Below are 20,238 nucleotides of genomic sequence, written 5' to 3' on the forward strand. Positions count from 1 at the left end.
CTCTTTTCCAGGGGGTCTCCCTGAAACTGGGAACTGGGAACTAGTGGCAGAGAGCCTGGGAAAGTAAAGACAGTGGAGGAAAGCTGTGGGTTCGGGCTCAGGGGCTGTAGGCTTTCTTCGCTAAAGCCTGGCCTTTCTCCAAGAGGCCTGGGATGACCAGGAGGACAGCCAAGCCCCGGAGCTGAGGCCAGGCCAGGGACAAGAGGACTGAGCCTGTGCAGGAAAAATCATTCTCGTCATAAATATTCTCAACTGGGCGTCTACTATGTGCCGGGAACATGGCTCAGCTCCCAACCTCATTGGATCCTCATAGGCAGGAATTTTCTCCTTTTACAGGTGAGAAATCAAACTTCCAGATAGAGTAAGTAATTTGCCTGGGTCACAACGACAAATGAGACCAAGATTCAGAGAAATCCTGACTGTGGGTTCCAGTGAAAATCTTACCTTCACTGCTTATCCCCCATCTCTCACCAGCAGGCAAGAGAAAGTGGGTGTGAGAGGAGGGCTGTGCAGAAATCCCAGAAGAACCTTGTCCCCCGACTGTTACCAGCCGAGGTGAGAGGTCCTCATCAGTCCTGTATCCGGGTCCCAGCTCCTCACCTGACAGCACCTGAGCGTGCCCGGCTATGTTTTTCCCTCCTCCACAGGCTCAGGTGGCATCCAGTCCCAGGACTCACGATCCACCTTACCTTTTGGCTCTGCTCACTGCCTGTTACTGGGATTTGTGTGTGTCCTGGCCTCACTGTACCCACTAGAAAGGGACTGAGGGTTGCCAGCCTCTCCTTCTGGTCTACAGAACTTTCTGTCTAGTCTGCAGAAGATGGCATTAAAGATGAAAAAGAAAAAGATTGGCATTCTGAAGAGGAAGGAGGTTAGCTGTTATTAACGTTTTAGCTGCACACAGGAGGGTCCTATCCAGACCCACTGCCCCCCCGGGCACGGGAGTCATGGATTAGCCTGAGAGTTGTTCAATAATCTCAGGTGTCCTAGGACCTGCAAAGAAGGTTAGGTGCCCTGAAAGAGATGACGTGATGGTGTTTTTCCTTAGACCAGCTCACGACCCAGGTACAGCGCAGAGGAGGTCGGTTGCTTGGCAGGAGAAAAAAAAGAAGGATAAAACATGGAGAGAAAAGGAGAGAAGTTCCTGTTTTCTACATCTAGAAATTCGGCCAAATGTTCAAGCTGTAAAAGCTGTCTGCGTTGTTCAAAACAAAGGCATTTTCTGCCTCGCTGTGTTGGGCTGGGCTGGGCTGAGAAGAAGCACTTATAAAACATCAAAAGGAAAGTTCCATTAGCTGCTCACAGCCCTCAGACTCAACTCCTTTAGGAATTTCTTTGCAAAGGGATATTTCTAGGGTCTCGTGCATGGAAAAGCCACAGGTGGAGATTCACTTGGTCAACCAGCGTAGCCACCAAAATAACTGATAACCATCACCCCTGGGGAAGGTGGGAAAAACCAAGGCCCTTGCAGAATAGATGTCTATATGCTTTTGGACATATACAACCATAACACACTCAATGCCTCAAGTAATATTTATCAATTACTTTGGGCCAGACACAAACTAGTGTGTGGATATGTAGGGATTAACATGGGACCCCTATGCCCCAGGAATTCTTAACTAATGGAAGAGACAGACTTGTAAACAGCCAACCACCACCACACATTATGTTGGGTACAATAACAGGATACGAAGACAGGGCTGGAGGCAGGATAGAGGGAGTCATAGCGGGCTGACATTTCTCCTGTGATACTCTCCTAGTTATCAAAGGAGAAAGAAGAATTCTCCAAGTAGAAAAGAGAAGTGAAGACTCTTCAGGCAGAGGGAAGAGCTCCAGCCAAGGTGAGAAGAGGTGCAAGAGCGTGATGTTTGGTTTGACGAGTGTGGAGTGCATGGGCCGGGAGTGGTAACTGATAATCGAGCATCATCGACGACCAATTACTGGGCAAAGATGCACCGTGATGATATATTTACACGCAACCCAAATGTGGCTATTCACAGTTAGCCCTTCCCTTGGGCAGTCATGTTGGGAAGAGCACCCAGTCTTTTGCTGGAGACCTAAAAGGATCATTAGGATATTTTACCAAAGATTGCATTTCCTTCCTGGAGCCATCCTGAAATCAGAGATTTTACAAGTGTCTGAGTGAATGAGATCCTGGACTCTCCATCCCCACCCCCAGTCCTCGGGCTGTGCTGGTACTAGACCCGTATACACTCAGCCCCATTCCTCATCCTTCCTGTGCTCTGTTCTGTGTTGTGGTGAAGACAGGGAAACTGGCCCCTGCAGGTGGTGTCTCCCAGGCTTCCCGCTGTGTGCAGCCAGTGGGAGGCAGTGTCGGGAGAGTGCAGGGCCTGAGGAGGGAGAAGCCAGGGAATTTCTCTCTCTCCCCTTTGCCTCAGGTAGTGTCTCTGCAGCAGCTGTGAATCCTCCATGCCTCCAGCTCCCACCAGACAAACCCTTTGGGTTCAGGTTTCCACTGAACACACCCACCATGGTTCTCGCTTCTACTCGGTGACCCCAACCCCTGGGCTCTGGTGTCACCTCACCTTCTTTGGCTCCCCAGCCTGGAGGAGTAGTGTCTTCCAAATACTGCGGATACCTGTGTTGTCACACCATCTCTTGTTTGGCTTCCCCATTTTTCTATCAGCAGTTTCTTATACTAAATCCCTCTGTGGTCGATACTCAAAGCAGTCTCTAGTTTTCATCTTGGACCGTGACTAATACAGAAATCATTTTTTATTCATCTTTGAGTCTCCCGTAGCATCTGACACCGTGATTTTATGAGTGAACATTTGTTGGATGGACAGATGGATAGATAGTTGATTAGATAGACAAATAGTGGTATGATTAGGTAGACAAATGGATGGATGGCTCTTCATGATTTTATGAGGATTTTTAATTTTGTGAAAATAAAGGAGTACATCCCAAGAGGACGATTAAGAATGGCCAGGGGTTTACAGATGCACTGCCACAAGTCAAGCCAGAAGAGAATCCAGCAGCTGGAAAAACACAAAAATAGAGACATACTTTGTCAAGTTTACTCTTTGTTGTATCTGAATTGAGTCACTCCTTCCCTCACTCTCTTTCTAGATCTCTTCCTATATTGGCAAAGGCCGAGGGGGAGGTGTATTAGTGGCAAAGAGTCCTCATTTTCATCTGGCAGGCACTTCCATCACATTTATTATGCCTGCGTCTCTGTAAAGCGAAGGGGGTGTAATGGGAAGAACTGCATCACCATTGATTCTCAGTCATGCACCCTTGAAGAAGTTGCCAAATGGCTACAGTTCTGGGCTGGAAAGAACACGATTGGCCAGACAACTGTAGTTAGTCTTTGGGGTTCTTGGGGACTTTCAGTAATTACCCTCTCAGAATCCTGCATCCTTCCTCCGAGTATGTTGCCTTGAATAATTAACAATTCAGAGACTAAGCCTTTCCAAACCCACTTTGTTCCTCCCTCTGATGAGCAGGGTGATACTGACAGATGCTCAACAGAAGAGCTACTTCCATCTCAGCTATTGACAGTGCGGTGTAGGAAAGCACTGAGCATCCAAGCTCCTGGCTCTGCCACTTAGCTGTCGAGTGTTCGGGGAAAGGCAGCACCTTCTACGAGTCTAAGAGCCCTGGTCCTCTCCTGTTTCCCTCACAGATTTTTGTGAAGACGACCTGAGATGACTTGAAAGAAAATTAAGAACCATAAAGCTCACCACCACAGTGGCATTTGTTTAACAGCCAATCCGTTTTCCACCTAGATGGAACCGAAAACCCTCTAGCTGAGCTGTAATCCCAGGCCACACTGCCGTATCGCACAGGATGGACTGCCTACTGAGAAATGAGAGTGCAATAGGTCATATGAAGAGTCAGAGAATGACAAGAACTCACGTAAGTCAAGGGCCTGCCACTAATCAGAGCTGGAGTGACCAAAATTACCAAAGTAGATGAAGTACCTCTTTGGTGCCTTTACCCCCAGCACCCTTATCCTCAAGAAAAACAATTCTCATCTAAAGTTTTCTCCTAAGAACAGTGCTCCAAGACTACCAAATTTTATCCATTCTTCTTCCCGTTTTCTTCCATCCGTTTCTTCTTCTTCCAGGGCTGCTAATCTCCACTGTCAGAACTTAAAATGCTGATACGGTCAATTTACACCGAGTCTAGGGTAGCGTGGCAGCCTCCTTCACGGTGGAGTGCAAACTTTCTAAAGGCTGCACATGGGCCTAATGTCTTTAGATGATGTTTCAGGCAAAGTAAAGGTGAAGATATTTGGAGAGTGGAAAGTGGAAGAGAGGGCCTTCCTAAAGACCCTCAAGTTACATTCCTAGAAACCAATTATTCAGACTCAAGGTAAGGCCAAAATGGTCCTGCTGAGACCCTTTCCTTCATGCTGGACTCTTCTTCCTCCCAGCCCAATTCAAAGTGGGAGGTCAGAGGCAAATCTACCCAGAGGATTGTTATCACCCCATATCTCCAAGGGATACAGAGGTAGCTTCTTTGTGCTCATAGCTCTTGGAATGGAAGAGATTCCCTGCCTATCCAAGACCAGTTTGCAGCTAATTCCAAGACATTCTCTTGGGGACAAACCATTTCATAAAGCTCCTCTGACAGACATTTCATGCCAGGCTGGCCCTTGATTTCACTCTGCGCCAGGGGTTGCTGAGTGTTCAGAGCATAAAATTTACTTTTCAGATTAGCCTCAACAAAGTACAAAGGAATGAGGTAGTCTGCAGGCATTGACTCATTGCAAAACCAATTTAAATGATCACGTCGATCAATAGTTACTCATTGAACATTAACTAGCTCTGGTTATGCTCTACTCAGAATACCCACCCCTCACTCCCTCCTCACAGCCTCTTTTGTGAACCCCCCCCCCCCCACACACACACACACACACTGACTCCACTGCCCCCGCCAGCACCACCACCACCACCAGGAATTAAGCTGACAGCCCATCCCCCAGGAGCTGTCCAGAATTTCAGCACTGTGCATCAAACAAGGGAGGTGGCTAACTGACTTCCTTTCCTCTCTTTGCCAGAAGCAGATGGAAACGGTGGGAGGAAGGAAATTATTTATTTTCTAGTCTTGGCCAAAGCAATCTCTATTTTGAGGGTCAGTTCCCTCCACCCCCATTCCAAGCCGAACATTACCTGACTGGCAGTGGCCCCTGCCTCAGCCCAGCTCCGAGAGGCCCCAACTGACCCTGTTTACTTTGCATCAGAGTAGCTCTGCACTGCACAACTTTCAGTTGCAGGATTTTGCAAATTTTATGAGAATTTTCAGTCAAGCTGGTTTTTAGCTCCCCCTTTCCCCTCCAGCTAAAATCAAGATCTTTCATCCAGCTCTGATCTCAGAGGGACTTTTTTCTCTGCACTAGGGACTTGATTAAGTAACTGGCACACGTGCACACACCAGCCCCAAACCCTTTTATTGCCCAGATCTTTCTTCAGTAATGAAGCCTGAAGTGGAAAACTACTGTGCAGAGAAGCTGTAGCAACAAGAGGCACAACGTGCCAGCCCAGTTTCTCCTGGGCAGAGAGGCGAGGAAGTTTGCTTGTGAAACAAGGGCAAATTCAATTTTAGGTATCAAATGGAAGCCTTTCCAAGGAGAACTTTGGGAGATTCAGTGATTACCAGTTGGGGGGTCCATTCACAGAGGATAAAGGGGAATCAGGAAACATCTATCTTTCCATATTCTCTAGAGAGCCTGGAAAGAATGAGAAGGGGATTGGCTGCAAGGAGCATTCTTTTCATTGTCCAGTCGACGTGGTCATTAACTCTACCAATTATGGCAATATAAAGAAGTCATTAAAATGCAATTATTGCAGCTGTATAAGTTTATAACTGCATAACTACATCAAAAAGACGCCTTTGTAGGTCTTTATGTGCTCCATAAACCTGAATAAATTGCAGCAAAGAAAAACAGACTTTGGTATGAATCAAGAGCAACTCTGAAATTTCTGTCCCACTCTGGACAACGGCAGTGATTCCTCCACTGGGTCCTCCAATGACCCCCGGCTGGCTGGCTGTGCCTGCTGGGGTCTTATCTTTGCTCTAGGCCGGCATCTCCTGTGACCTGTCTTTGGTCAAATTGATCCAAACAAATGAAATGAAAGCCAGCTAAGTAAGTACGAAGAAATTATCACAACCCTGTAGGTTTATATAATGTTGGATGCTTCTCACATCCAACAGCCCTATGGCTAGATAATTATAGTCATTTTACAAATTAAAAACCGAGACTCAAAGAATTTTTAAGGAACTTGTCTAAGGTTGCATGGTAGGCTGGGTGGTGTCTGTGTTCCCCACCCCCCCCAGGTCCCCTCCACCCTTCTCTGTGCCCCAGGAGGTTGGCTTCCATGGGCTACATCAGCAGGCTCCCTCACCCTCTGACTTCCAGTTGGGTTGGACCAATGGGAAGCAATGGCAAGAAAACAGAGCAGAGAAGAAGCTAGAAGCTGGGATTTTTATTCCCCTGGCTCCCTCCCTGTCTGCTCCTGGTTTGGCAGTGGCTGTTTTTCTGTCTATAGACACTGGTCCTGCCAGGTGGCCCTCTCCTCAGTAGTAGCTACCAGCCTCTCAGGCTCTGATCATTCGTCCCTCCATCTCACCCCTGCAGCCTCAGGGTGTGCTTCCTGTTCCTGGTCAGTTTCCCTTAAATCTACACACACCCCTTTTTCGAACCCTCTTCATTGACTCAAGTGTGCCCACTGTGTCCTGCCAGGACCCTGACTGAGTTGACTTGGGCGCAACTAATGAGTGCCAGGGTCTGACCTAGAACCCGGATCATCAGAACCCTAGGAGTCTAGGTCTGAATAATTGAGAACGTTTAATTTGCTCCAGACACAGACACGCTCAATGTCCTCACCCTCAAAGCTTTCAGTCCCTTACTTCCCTTGGCACTCACTGTACTGGGCCACTTACAGAAAGAATTACAAGAATATGAGCTCTGCCTTCCAGGAAATTTTTTGCTGCATCAAACATACTGACAGGAGCTTGCAAATAGAGCACATGCGCAGGCAGACACATCCCAAGCCAACACCTGGATGGACCACGCTGGGGGAGGGGAAACCTGTGAGGTGAAAGTAAATGTATTTGGCAGTTGAAGGTTGAACATCTAGAAAAGCACGTGTTCTGTTTCTAAACTACGTGAAGAAGAGCAATGAGTCAGATCACCCAACATTGCAAATGAGCCCAAAACATTTCTATTTGACTTTGATATGCATGATAGACAATACATTGTTGTTTTGTGTGGGGAATTCTGCACGACGTATGGCTTCCTAATTAATTTTCTTTAGATTGGTAGTGAAGGGAGTTAGTACTCTTGGAGTTCTCACATACCTTTGCCACCTGGGAGGTAGAAACAGAGAAATCTCCTCTGCTGGTCCTAGAAGTGGGCTAAGGAGCAGATCGCCACATGCGGCCCTCCCAGAGTTCACTGCCCACTGTTGCCTGCATCTGACATTGTCACTCTGTAAGATCTGAGGTCATGGGTCTGTGCTGAAGGACTGTGATTCAGGTTCCTAGGACACAGTAGGCCCTTGCTGATGCACAGCGGCTCCACAATCCTCTCCCGGAGGCTGCAAACACTCCAGAATGGGCACTGGGGTCTACTTCATGAATCCCAGGCAGAGGGCACCAGTACGGGCTACATGTGGCTGGGAGTCAGAGGACTCAGGCGCCAGGCCATGCAAGCTGAGTTTTCCTGAAAAGGTGCCTGAACCCTGCGGAATTTCTGTGTTTTGTGCTTGAAGATGGAGAAAATAACATTCAGGTCCAGTTTAAAGTGAGGCACTGTGCTTGACACACAGGGTATTCTCAATGAATATTGGTGGAATTGAATCACGGGTGAGCTATGTACATGCTAACTTCTATATGTCTGCATTATTAGTGTAGACTTTTAGAGTTGGACTCAGTCTTGCCTAGTTTATAGATAAATGTTACTGAATTCCAAGCCATTGTAAAATAGTATAACATTTTTGCAAATAATGATAGCTAATACTTCTGTGGTATTATCTCCCAGACCACATTCTAAACATTTAACCTATATAATCCTTGCAATTAATTCACAAAGTACTACAATTCTCCCCATTTTAGAGATGAAGACACTGAGACTCAGAGAGGTCACATAGATAGCAAACAGCAGAGCTGGGATTCAAATTGTGGGTCTAGTTCTAGAATCTGTGCTCCTCAGCCCCCTCCCCTCCTGCCTCACGAATTGCTGGCTGACAAGGTGAAAACTGATATGCCAGAAAAAAGGGACAAACAAAGGGCTCTCAGAATGCAGAGGTGGATGAGATTCCTTCTGGCTGGGAGGTAACCAGAGAAGGTTCCGTGGAAGAGTTAGCCTTGAAGCTGATGAGAAGAAATGGGGCACAGAGAGATGAGGTGGAAAAGGGACAGAGCCAGGAAAGGGAACATGAAAGAAAGGGCATGAAAATGGGAACAGCACCAACTTCCACTTGGGGTCATGAAGAGGCCAGTGGGAGACAAGAGTTAACGTTTTGAAGATGGGTTAAAGGGAGGGTACCCCAGAATATTAAGTCAAGCTGCATGGATATTTCTTCCTGGAGGACACGGGGAGCCACTAAGAGTGTTTGAGCAAGAGTTCAGCAGGCCCCAAGTTGTGTCTGAGAAAGAGTTAATGTGACAGTTGTGTGTAGGATGGTGTGAGGGGGAGAGGACGCAGGCAAGGAGACCATGTGTCCCTACCATCTAATGGTTGCACCCACTGAGATAAATAAAGGCTTGTTGACTGACTGACAGCCTGGCTGATTGACACCCTGCCTCCAAACCACACATCCATCTCCAGCAGAAGATCCCTCCTTCAGGACTAACCACAATGGCAGCTCTACCTGAACGCAGGGACAGAACTCTGAGGCAAAAATGGTCGGAAAGAGACACAATCTCTCAACTGTAAATAGAGAAAGGCTGAAAACTAGAAACCACCCCACCTCCCCCCAGAAAGCAAACCTCCAGGGAGGGATGCCAATGGAGAGAGAAACACCCCCAATGAACTGAATGTAACCTCGATTCTTTCCCCTTTTTTCTTGTTCTCCTCAATCGTGAAAGGAAAATGCATGGCAGCTGCACAGAAATGATGGTTTTATTTCCACATGTGAGGATATGAGGGAATTTGGCTATAACCTTTTATTAGACGTTAATAATTTAGAAAAGGGAGAAGCATTCCCCAGTCAAATCTAATCTCGTACAAATAAATACTTTGCAGGGGGAACGAGAGCGTCACATTCATCCTGGGATGAGGAGACGATTATCAAGCCTTCGCACGTTGCTGGCATCCGTCAGCCGGGCCATTCACTCTGCTTAATGGCAATTACATTATTTTCCTTGGATCTGCTTTGAGCAGTTAGATTCGTAGCTCTGGGTGTCTCTCTCCTCTACTGACTCTCCAAGGCTTCCCTTTATGTGTCTGCGAGGATCTATGTTCTCTCTGTGTATTTTGTGTGCACTGTAATAGCTATCCATAGGAAACAGTCTGGAGTGTTTGATGTTCGCCAACGGACTAATGCTCAGTGTTAACCCAAGAGGCCCCCTATGACTTAATGTTCAATTAAAGTCAAAACATTCACTTAAGGGTGTAGAAGTGCCTTCCCTGCCCCTCACCAGCAGGGTCCTCAGCATGCAAAAGGCCCTTCTTGACCAGACGCGTCTGAGCACGCACTCCACAAGTGAGAGGCTTTCTTGTTGCCTGGTTCACGTTGATAACTGGACATGAGTCAGCCCTTTACAGCACTGTCCGCCTTGGCAGTAGCTATACAGCTGTCAGCCCACTGTTCACTGGCAGTCAAAACATTTAGACATCTACATCTTGGGGTTGGTGATTGCAAAGCTACCCTTTCCCTTTGCAAAAGAAAACAAGCCTTAAGGAAGCAAGCTATGGTAGATAAGAGAACCCAGAGAGGGCTATGTTGACTGAAAAGTACACCTGAGCTAATTTTTTCACTGTAAAGAAACAGCGATTGTGATGCCTTTGTCTGCTGTCCCGGGTCCTGAACCAGAGAAGACGCTAGGCCACAGCACTGCCTCACTTGGCAGAACAAAGTTGACCTTCATTTACTTTTCTGCTCCTCTCCTAATATTAGCCTACCACCCCGAGGTGAAGCAATTCTCCCCAACTGGGCCAGGAATCTCTCCAATCTGGCCAGATCCCTGGACAAAGCCTCAAGGATCTCAGACAGCGGCCACTTTCCCCACAGAGTGCCCGAAGTGGGGGTGGCCCAGTGGAGTGCTTCAGGGGAGAAACACCTCTCTGATGTATAGTGCTTGCCCATTTCCATGGTGTAAATTGTCCCGCCGTGGCCAACTGCAAGCTACCAACATTTTAACAACCAGCGTGTGACGCTCCTGAACATTGAACAATCTGCCCATGTGAGCGAAATTCAGCACAGCACTGTGAGTCCCCTGTCCCCCACTGCCCCTGAGGGACCCCAAGACTAGGCAGGTGGTGGGTGCCCTAACCCATGCATGGTTTTCACACTCACTGATCAGCCACTGGAGACTGTGGAACAGTGAGAACCCAACATGATTCTTAATCAACATCTTGTTCAGAAAGTGTCACTTGCCATAAATATAGGTTTTTAACCTGTCTCCTTGGCAGCTACCTCTGAGAGAAGAGACAGGGAATTCATCATAAATTTCAGAGCTGGTAGATTTCAAGGGAGCAGGAGAGGCTCTTAGTCCCAAGGAACCGTGGAGTGTGCTTGTCTCCCAAGCCCTGTCAGGGAGGAATGGGGCAGCCTTTTCAGTGTCTGCCACTGTCCTGGGTGCCCAAGACAGGTGAAACCCAGCCTGGACTCTGTTTTCATAAAGTACATGAGAGAAGCAAAGGGACTACCGACCTCAGAGGTGTAGAGATTGGAGGTCTGTTCAGGTTCAAATTTGGGAACCCATCAATAGTTATGAAAAGGATTACAGGAAAAATTTTGTAAGCATAAAAGCTGCTGCCAGAGCCTAGAGACAGGAAACAAACAAGACACAGAAACAGGGAGATGGGGATGGCCCGGTAGCTCAGGCGGTTGGAGCTCCATGCTCCTAACTCAGAAGGCTGCCGGTTCGATTCCCACATGGGCCAGTGGGCTCTCAACCACAAGGTTGCCGGTTTAACTACTCGAGTCCCACAAGGGATGGTGGGCAGTGCCCCCTGCAACTAAGATTGAACACGGCATCTTGAACTGAGCTGCTGCTGAGCTCACGGATGGCTCAGTTGGTTGGAGCGCATCCTCTCAACCACAAGGTTGCCGGTTCGACTCCCGCAAGGGATGGTGGGCTGCGCCCCCTGCAACTAACAACGGCAACTGGACCTGGAGCTGAGCTGCGCCCTCCACAACTAAGACTGAAAGGACAACAACTTGACTTGGAAAAAGTCCTGGAAGTACACACTGTTCCCCAATAAAGTCCTGTTCCCCTTCCCCAAATAAAATCTCTAAAAAAAAAAAAAAAGAAAGAAAGAAAAGAAATATTTATTAAAAAAAAAAAAAGAAACAGGGAGATGGAAACTGAGACAGGCTCAGAGACAGAAATGAAGGGACAGGCAGAGACAGAAGGCTAGAAATGGGACTGAACCAGTTTCTGTTAAAACTAAAAAGCCTGGACTGGCCATATTTCTTTATTGATTCCAAGCTCTTGGGCACAGTTCAAAGCCCACGCAAGCAAAGCTCCCCTACCCCCTACCTCGATTCACTGTTTAATTTTTCATCATAGCTGACAACATGCCCTCTACTTTGTTCAAACTCATAGGCCCTAACAAAATGTTCTAACTTGACTCTGGCTTTATCTAGGCCATTGGCCCTCTGTAAACATTCTCTTCTCTTCTAAATGACTTTCTTCTTCCCCGGACTCATTCCGGTCCTCGCCGCGTCCAGAAGACAGCCCTGCTTACCTGGCCTGGCTTTGAACCCCTCATGTCGCTCTTGCTTTCTCAGTACTTTGGTGCTCAGTTTGGACACATCTTTCTTTATTCTGATGATCTCATAATGACTCTGCAACTATGCAGCGGGGTGACCGACCTGAGACAAGGCACGTCCCTCCTCACACCTTCATTCTTCAACTGTACAAGGATTTCAAGGGAGCAGGAAAAGACCAGACTGAATGACTTTCCGTTTTCTCGCAGCTCTGACATTCATCAACTCTAAGTGACGAAGGCACACGGAAAAAGATGAACTGATGGAGCAGTGTACCAATGAGAGAAGGAAAGACAGATGAGGTGGCCAAATGTGGGCTGAGAGTGATTGATGGAGACGGCCTAGCCGTGCGCTCTCGTTGTCCCAGTGTCCCCTCTTCCATAGTAACAACTGAGCCACTCAGAATGCAAGCTATAGATCCCAATGGACTTGGTACTTAAGTAAGTTCTGGCCTATCCGACAGAAACAGAAGTGAGGTGTGCCAGCTTTGGGGAGCCTTCCTTACAAGACAGCTACTGATCACCCTTTGCTCCCCTTTCTTCTGTATTCTCTCTGCCATACTGCTGCCTGGAATGGGGATGTGATGGCTGGAGCACCAACCTCCACCTTGGTTCATTAGGACGGGAAGCACAGTGAGCTGGAAAGACCCTGAAGACATTGTAGAACAAAGCTTCCCTCAGAGTCCCAAACTATAGCCCGCTGGACTTCTGCTGAGAGAGAAACAACTCTCGCGTTTAAGCCACCGTCGTTTTGAGCCCCTGTAACTCATAGTAGAACCTAATCCAAAAAGATATAAACAAAGTATGAAGGTTGAGGAGGAATTACCATGACGCCCCTACAGTCAGCTGGTAGAAGGTGACTGGTGGAGGTGGGATAATACATGACAGGTGACAGGTAATGGAGGAAGCGTTGACAAGAGCAGTGCCTTCCTCCCAACCTCTTCACCACAGAACCAACCTCAGACATCTGGGCAGTTTTCAAAGCCCATCCGTAAAACCTGCCTCCATGAAGCCTCCTGTCATTTGAGCAGCCCAGCACTTCAGGATCTGCCCTCCTCAGAACTCCAGGGCACTTCCTGTTACATCCGACACTGGCCAAATGGCCTGGGATTGTCCTTCGGACAGTCCCTATTTTCCCAACCCAGTGACACCATCTGCTCCCGGAGAAAAAAGGTTTTTCTCACTTTTCTCCCGGATACCATGACGACATCTCAGATTCTCTGGGGCAAATCAGATTTCATGTATTCCATCCTCGTGCTCCCTGAGGTTTAAAAATGTTAGTGTTTAAACTATATCAGCCAAATCATCTTTTTTTAATATAGGAGCAAAACAAAAATTTCAGTTAGGGTCTCAAACAATTTAATTGCCGCACTCATGCAGCCTACCTAGGTGCTCAGATTTAAAAAAAAAAAAAGAAATTCATTGATTTTTTTTTTTTCCTTGATGGATTGAAAGTATCTTGACAGGGGTCCCAGGGCATCTGAGTGGAAAGAGTGATGTACAGGAAAGGGAAGGTGATGAAATATGACAAGTTAAAGGGTGTGCTTGACAAGAGCACGATCAGGGTAGGGAAAAGATGCTGGGCCCATAAAGGTGACCAATGGAGCATCAGGACAAGGACAGGAGCAGCATCCTCTGCTGACACATACCCCGGTGCCAGGCATCTGGGGCCTCCCCACAGCAGGAAACTGGGAAGGTCTTTCTTAAAATGATAAAAGTAAGTGGCCTGATTTCCTGGTAAAGGTGGTAAACTGAACACACACATCTAATTCCACTCCCTCCCCAAACCTCACTGAAACTACAGCAAAGGGATTGTTTACAAAGGCATAAACCCACGAGGACAAGGCAACCTGGGAAAGGAGAAAAGAGCAATAAAATGTGGGAAGCTGCAGAGTGGATGGGCAAAGGACAATGCACTTGACAGACTCAGGAAATCTCAGTCACTGCTGGCAGTGAGGAAAGCTGAGAAGCAACCTGGTTTACACCACAGAAGAATCCTCAGAATGCCCTGGAATTGGCAGCGCCAAGGATTTCTGGGAGTAGAGGTGGTGGAGGGTTAGGCGCCACTAAAACAAACAGAAGAAGGAGAAAGCTGCTGAAGGAGCAGCAGCTTCTGGATCCCGTCCCCATTTTAGGCACGTGGCAGCACCCATCCCCTGTGCTGGCCGAGGGTGACCCCAAGGCCTTCCAGGGAGGCCCGATGTGGGCATTTTGAGTGCTTCCCCAACATTACCAGACATTTGATAAGAGCCCCTAACACAAAAAATAGAGATCAAAAGAAATCTACTGAAAAGGCACTGGAGCTATGACGGGAGAAGAGCCCTTCATGTCTAGACCCCCTTGGAAGCTGCCAGAAATGCATATCCTCAGCTCTGTTGGCGCTTTGCTTGCCGACTGATCCCCAGGAAGACTAGCTGCACAGCCCTGAGCGTCACAGGGAGAGGGGCCTTACTCAGCATGTGTCCAGCGGTTCTCAAACTCAGCCCTGAGGAACCAGAGCTTCCAAGAGCCCCTCCACCGTGGGCGGGGGAGGGGAGAGGCAGCAGGCGGGGCTCCAGCACTGCTCAGCTTCAATCGAAACAGCTCTGCTTTCTAAAACTGCTTTTAAAACTGGGGTTCTTTGTAAAATTTTGTTTTAAAAAAAGTACTCTTCTATTTTAAAAAAAAAAAAAAAAGGCTGCACATCACAGATCAAATCCAGGCCCTATTTTTGGAGGTGAGGAGGCCTAGGAGCCTGCTAGGAGTCAGGTTCCTGCCCAGAGGAAGCGATGGCTGTGCAGCTGCCCCGGCAGATGTCGCAGCTGTCAGACTGCCAGGCAGAGGTCCCTGGGGTTCAGGCCATGACTGCTCTCTCCCTGGAGACCAATGACCCTCCAGCCTGGATTCCTGCCTCTTGTTGTCACTCTAGGGCAGCCCCCCCTCCCTCACCCCCAGCCCTGGGTCCTGACAGCTCTGCTGTTTCGCCTACTCTACCAGAGACTCCTCCACACTCTGGAGGAGACCAGAGCCTGGCTGGTGCTTGGGGGGAACAGACTGGATACAATGGCTTCCTTGCAAGGGTAGATACAGGAAATGTAAGATCACTCAGAAATGTCTCCTTGTAACTGATATGTGTCCCTGACTCTCTGTCTGTGGCTCCTTTGGCCTCCTCGTGCTGCAGGGGTGCCCCTGCCCCTCAGCTGCACCCTCCTGATCTCTTTTCTTCTCCCCCAATTTCCGGGCAGCTCTCTTGGACAGGCCCCTAGAGGCTGGTGTGATACTGGCCCTTGACTTTCTCTACAGGAAAGGCAAACACAGTCACCCTCGTCTAAGACCACATAGTCTCAGAACTCACTGTGCAGAGGGGACCGTCTCTCTAACCCAACCAGAATCGTCCGCATCTAGCGGGAGGCTCGGACCACAGAAAACAAGCGCTAAAGTAAAAGGCTTCACGTGGCTCAGAACACTCTGTCAGTTACACGGATTGATGGAACACACACCTGTACACAGTTCTCTCTGGCCCTGCGTCCCCCTTGCCCGGTGACATGTGGCTTCTTCTCCTGTGGCCTACCTGCAGAGTCTGGATAACTGGCAGGCTCTTCTTGCCCAGCCAACTCTGAGTAAAGGGAAAAGCAACCCCTTTGGGGAAGTGATAGCTGTTCAGCAACATGTCCCAAGCCCCAGGCAGCTCCCCTGAGAAGCAGGGGTGTCTGAGGAGAAGCACCCTCACATACCCGTCCTGTGTCCCTCTGACTCACTTTCTGCCTCAGTTTATCAGTAAACTTCTTCTATCCCTGCCTTGCTTCTACCTTCTGGAAAAGAAAACGCAGCACAGCCACCGTTTAAGTCTGGCTAGAACTAGAATGTAAGCTCCTTAAGGGTAGATTCTTGTGTGTTTAGCTCATGGCTGTGTCCAAGGACCTAAGACAGAACCTGGCACAATGTAGGTACTCAACACAGAGTGAATGAATGAATGAATGAATGAATGAATGAATGAATGAATCAGCCTGTCTATCTCATCCTTTCTCTCCTCCTAAAAGCCTTCCCTGCACAAGGCCTGACCCACTGTCAGACATGGGAAGAGGACACTTAAGGACAGAGAAGCTGCCACCGAAGTGGAGCAGGGAAGGTGAGAACAGAGCACCACCCCCAAGACCCCGTCAGGATCTGTGATTAATGGCTCCCCAAAGCGACTCCCTTGAAGTCTCAGGACCATTGCTCAGGGTGAAGGACAATCTGGTGATTTAGAAATAAGATGACCAGAACCTTCTAGAGAGTCCAGAGGGAACTGCAGTGAGGGAATCTGAGCCTTCCTCATAAATCATTCTCAGCCTCAGAGCATGTGGCCTCCAAACTGGAATCCACCGTGGTCCCCGCAGGTCACTGCCACACTCGGCCGCTTCCCCCAGGCAGCTGCCCGTGGCCAGGGTACCCTCTGGGGCACGGTGGGGGACACCCCGCAAGCCTGCAGGAGACTGCGAGGACACGGGCAGTGGTCTCCGTCCCTGGGGAGGGACACTGGGTCTCCCGAGCCGCTTCTCCAGGCCCCACCACCTGCCAGCCACGCGGGCACAGCTCCTGGGTGCCCCACCCAAGGCCCGGGGTCCACAATGACGGGAAGGCACACAACACCCCCAGGGGGGCAGTGAGCACGGAGCCCTGCTCCTCTCACCACCTCACTTTGCTGAGTGCCCAGGCTGTGGTCTGAACACAACCTCTCCTTTCTTTTGCTGCTTTTGTTTAAAAATTTCAAGAAGATAAAATGGTTTAGTTCTATCAAATTCCTGGGGGATTGTCTTGCAGTAACAACAACAAAATAAAAGCTAGCTCCATGAGGACAAAGAGTTTTCCTTATTCCCAAATGATCGAGGTCATTTGGTGATGGTTGGTGGGGAACGGAGGTGAGGGGCGGAGGGAGTGGGGGAGGCAGGGAGGGGGAGCAGCAGGGGGCCCAGTGCAGGGGACAGAGTGCCACCATGCCTGTCTTTCCCAGGAGAGTGCACTGCTTCAGAAGTGGCACAGCAAGCCTGGGTTCCTTCATGCCTTCCATCTCTGTCCTGGGTTGAGCCACTGGGTCATTTTCCTATCACCGCCCCCACCGGATGTCCCTAAACATGAGGCTTTTCTGCCTGGTGAGGATGGATGATCCTGGAAAGGGCCTTCCCTTGAACTGGGACCAGCCGACATTAAGATTATCTGTTAACATCTAAGTAGGGGGGTGTCAACCATAGACGGCTATGCAGATAGCGCTGACATCCGAAGGGGAGGAAAGCATGCAGCTGAGGGGTGGGAAAGGTTGCCAGGGGCAAGGTGCCCCGCTCCGGAAGTTAGCAGCATCTGAGCACCTCCTTTGGAGGACGCCATTGTTCCCCTCCACCCACCCTCCACATACCAGCCCTGCCAGATGCTGCAATGACAGAGTTGCGGAGGTCCGTCCCTGCCCTCGGGGGGCGGGGGGGGCCCACAGTCAAGGAACACATGGGTGCCACTCACTAAACACAAGGGGAACAAACTCAGTGCCAAAGGCTGTGGGAGCACTGAAGAAAGAAGTGATGGATTCCTCATGAAGATCCAAGGACCTTCCCGAAAGAAGGGACATTTGAGTTGAAACTTGAGGGAGGAGAAAGTTTGCTGGGGCATCCTGGGCAGAAGGCAAGATGGCAAGGGGACATTCAGTAGGTGATGCATTCGTTTCCTGGGGTGGCTGTAACAAATTACCTCCGTGTTGGTGGCTTAAAACAACAGAAATGTATTCGTTCACATTTCAGGAAGCCTGAAGTCCAAAATCAAGGTGCTGGCAGGGGTGCTTCTCTCTGGGCCCTGAGGGAAGGCTGCCCTGTGCCTCTTTCCGAGTTTCTAACGGTGGCCAGCCGTCTCTGATGTCCCTTGACTTAGACTTCCCGCTCCCATCTCTGCCTCCATCTTCATTCTGTCTTTTTCTCTGTGTGTCCGTCCGTGTCCTCTCCTGTTCTTGTAAGGACGCCAGTCACTGGGTTTAGGCCCACCTTAACTCCAGGATGACACCATCCGAAATGACGATGAGATCCTTAACTGATTACATCAGTAGAGATTCTGTTTCCACACGAGCTCACTTTCTGAGGTTCGGGGGAATATGAATTTTGGTGGGGAGGATACACTGGAACCTACTACAGGTGGTAAACAGATGTAGGAGCAAACGGTTTGGTCTCTGCCTTCCGCAAATCTTTGCCTCACCCATTTAGGCAGCATGGATATGCTTCTGGCTCCCAGCTGGACATGGGCCCAATGGTAGTGGTGATTCAGACCCCAAAGCCAAATGCCTACCTCCTGAGAAGGGACTTGTGGACCCCACCTGCAGGTAAAGGACAGCCCAGGATCAAAGGTCCAGGCAAGCCGGGGAATTAAAAACGTTAGGTTTCTGCTCATTCAAAGCTCCACCTTTAATTCCGACATTTCTCAGAGTTTGCTAAGAAAACAAGTAATGCTGCCTCAAATCTCTGGCCTCCTCTGCTCTCTCCTCACAACTGGGTACAGCCTGTTCTGAACACAGAGGAGGCTTCAGTGAGGTATGAAATGAAACAAATCCACAGGCAAACAGCAAAGGAAGCTGGTGTGTGTTTAATATGCAGGCTCCATTTCAGGGATTGTGGAGAAATTTTGCCTCTTCATATTGAAAAACCAGTGCGCTGGAAAGGGAGCCAGGGGAAGGGGGAAGAAATACACACCTCTCTCCCTTCAGCCTAGCCACGTCTTAAAGCAGCAATTGATTAAAGAGAAAATGTAGGGAACCAACTGTTCACGCTGGCCAAGTATTTCTGAAGGCTTCAAAATCACTCAGGGTAGTGAGATTTTCCCCATAACCTGTCTACAAAAATCTGTCACCTCGACACCCACTGTTCAAACAGGGCAGTGTCTTGAAAAATGACTTTGTTCTCTGGCTCACTCACGACGCTGGCCTGACACGGCTTCTCTTTTCTCCATCAGTGTGAAAGCTGCTTCATAAACAGCTGCACAAGGCCTCACAACAGCTGTTAGGAGCCAGGGAGAATGGTCGCTCACCCCTTCAGTGGCCAGTCTCAGGCCAACTCCCCTCTGTCCCCCAGCCCCTTCCACCTGTGACTCAGAGCAGTATAAGGGCTCGTCACGGGAGAGCCTCAGAATGACAGATCTAGGAGCAACCTTCGTGACCAGGTGTCCAAACCCTTCTTTCTACAGATAAGGAAACTGAAAAACACAGAAAGGAGTGACTCCCCCAGGGGCTAACCTACCGTTTGCTTTGGCTGTTCAGCAATTCGACTCCTTCCTTTGTTGGGGGAATTTCTGGCCCTAGGAATCTTGGAAGGGATGGGAGCCCATCGCCCACTATAGAAGCTGAAAATGCCAGCTAAGTGCTTCCCATGTTTCTTTTGTAGCCAGGGCTTAGGCACTTGACCTGCTCTCTGCCAACCAGACACTCCTGCCCTTCTCGTGACACCACACTGGGAGACAGTGACTCAATGGAAAAGAGAAGGAAGATGTTGCCTCCAAGGTCATGGTTTTGGGTGCTTTTTCTAGCTGTAAAACTCCTGATTCAGTGAACTACCCAATATCCTTTTGATGTAGGTGATGTTGGATCTGCCGGCAGTTTCTGAGTGTGGGCAGGGATCATGTCTCATGAAGCTGAAGAATGGAAACACGGACCAGGGAGAGGCAAAAAGGTTTTTAAAAAGGATAGTTTATTAGAGGCAGGAGAAGAGGTTGCAGCTCCCGAGCGGGAGGGGGTCCCGAATGGGGGTGCCCCATGACTGAGGCAAAAGCTTCTACCTTTATACCTTCCCTTGCCTGCTTGGGGAAGGGGAGCTGTTTGAAGAAGGGAACTGTTTGAAGAAGGGAACTGGCGCCTTCTAATAAAATTCGTCTACCAGGTTTGTTCTGCTTGCCCATCCTAAAGGAATTAGCAAAGTAACACACTCTTACCTATCAGATGTTTGTCAGGCCAAAATGAATTTTATGATTAACCTCAAGGCCTTGTTACATTATGTCCTGGAACGAAGGAGTGATTTCAAAACCTGAAGTTTTAGGATATGGCTGTCTTTGTTTATTCCACCAGGGACCTCCCTGTCTACCTAGGGACATGCTAAGTCTTCTGTATCACTTTCAATCCATCTTTTTTCCCCCCTGACTTAGACATAGTCTTTCTCTGTTGCTTGCAAATAAAAACCTTGGCTGACACCAAAAATGGTACCAAGAGTTGGGCAGAAACAGACCCTCCAGAAACTGGCAGGAATCTGGGATGGTTTATTTGGCATGGTCAGGGCTGAACACATTGAAATCCAACTAGGATTAGAGATGTGACCGCTAAACCACAGTGAACAGTAGCAAAACTATGAAGTTTT

Source organism: Rhinolophus sinicus, chromosome 7, assembly GCF_057876585.1.
Source record: "Rhinolophus sinicus isolate RSI-liver-muscle chromosome 7, RSI-T2T, whole genome shotgun sequence".
NCBI lineage: Eukaryota > Metazoa > Chordata > Mammalia > Chiroptera > Rhinolophidae > Rhinolophus > Rhinolophus sinicus.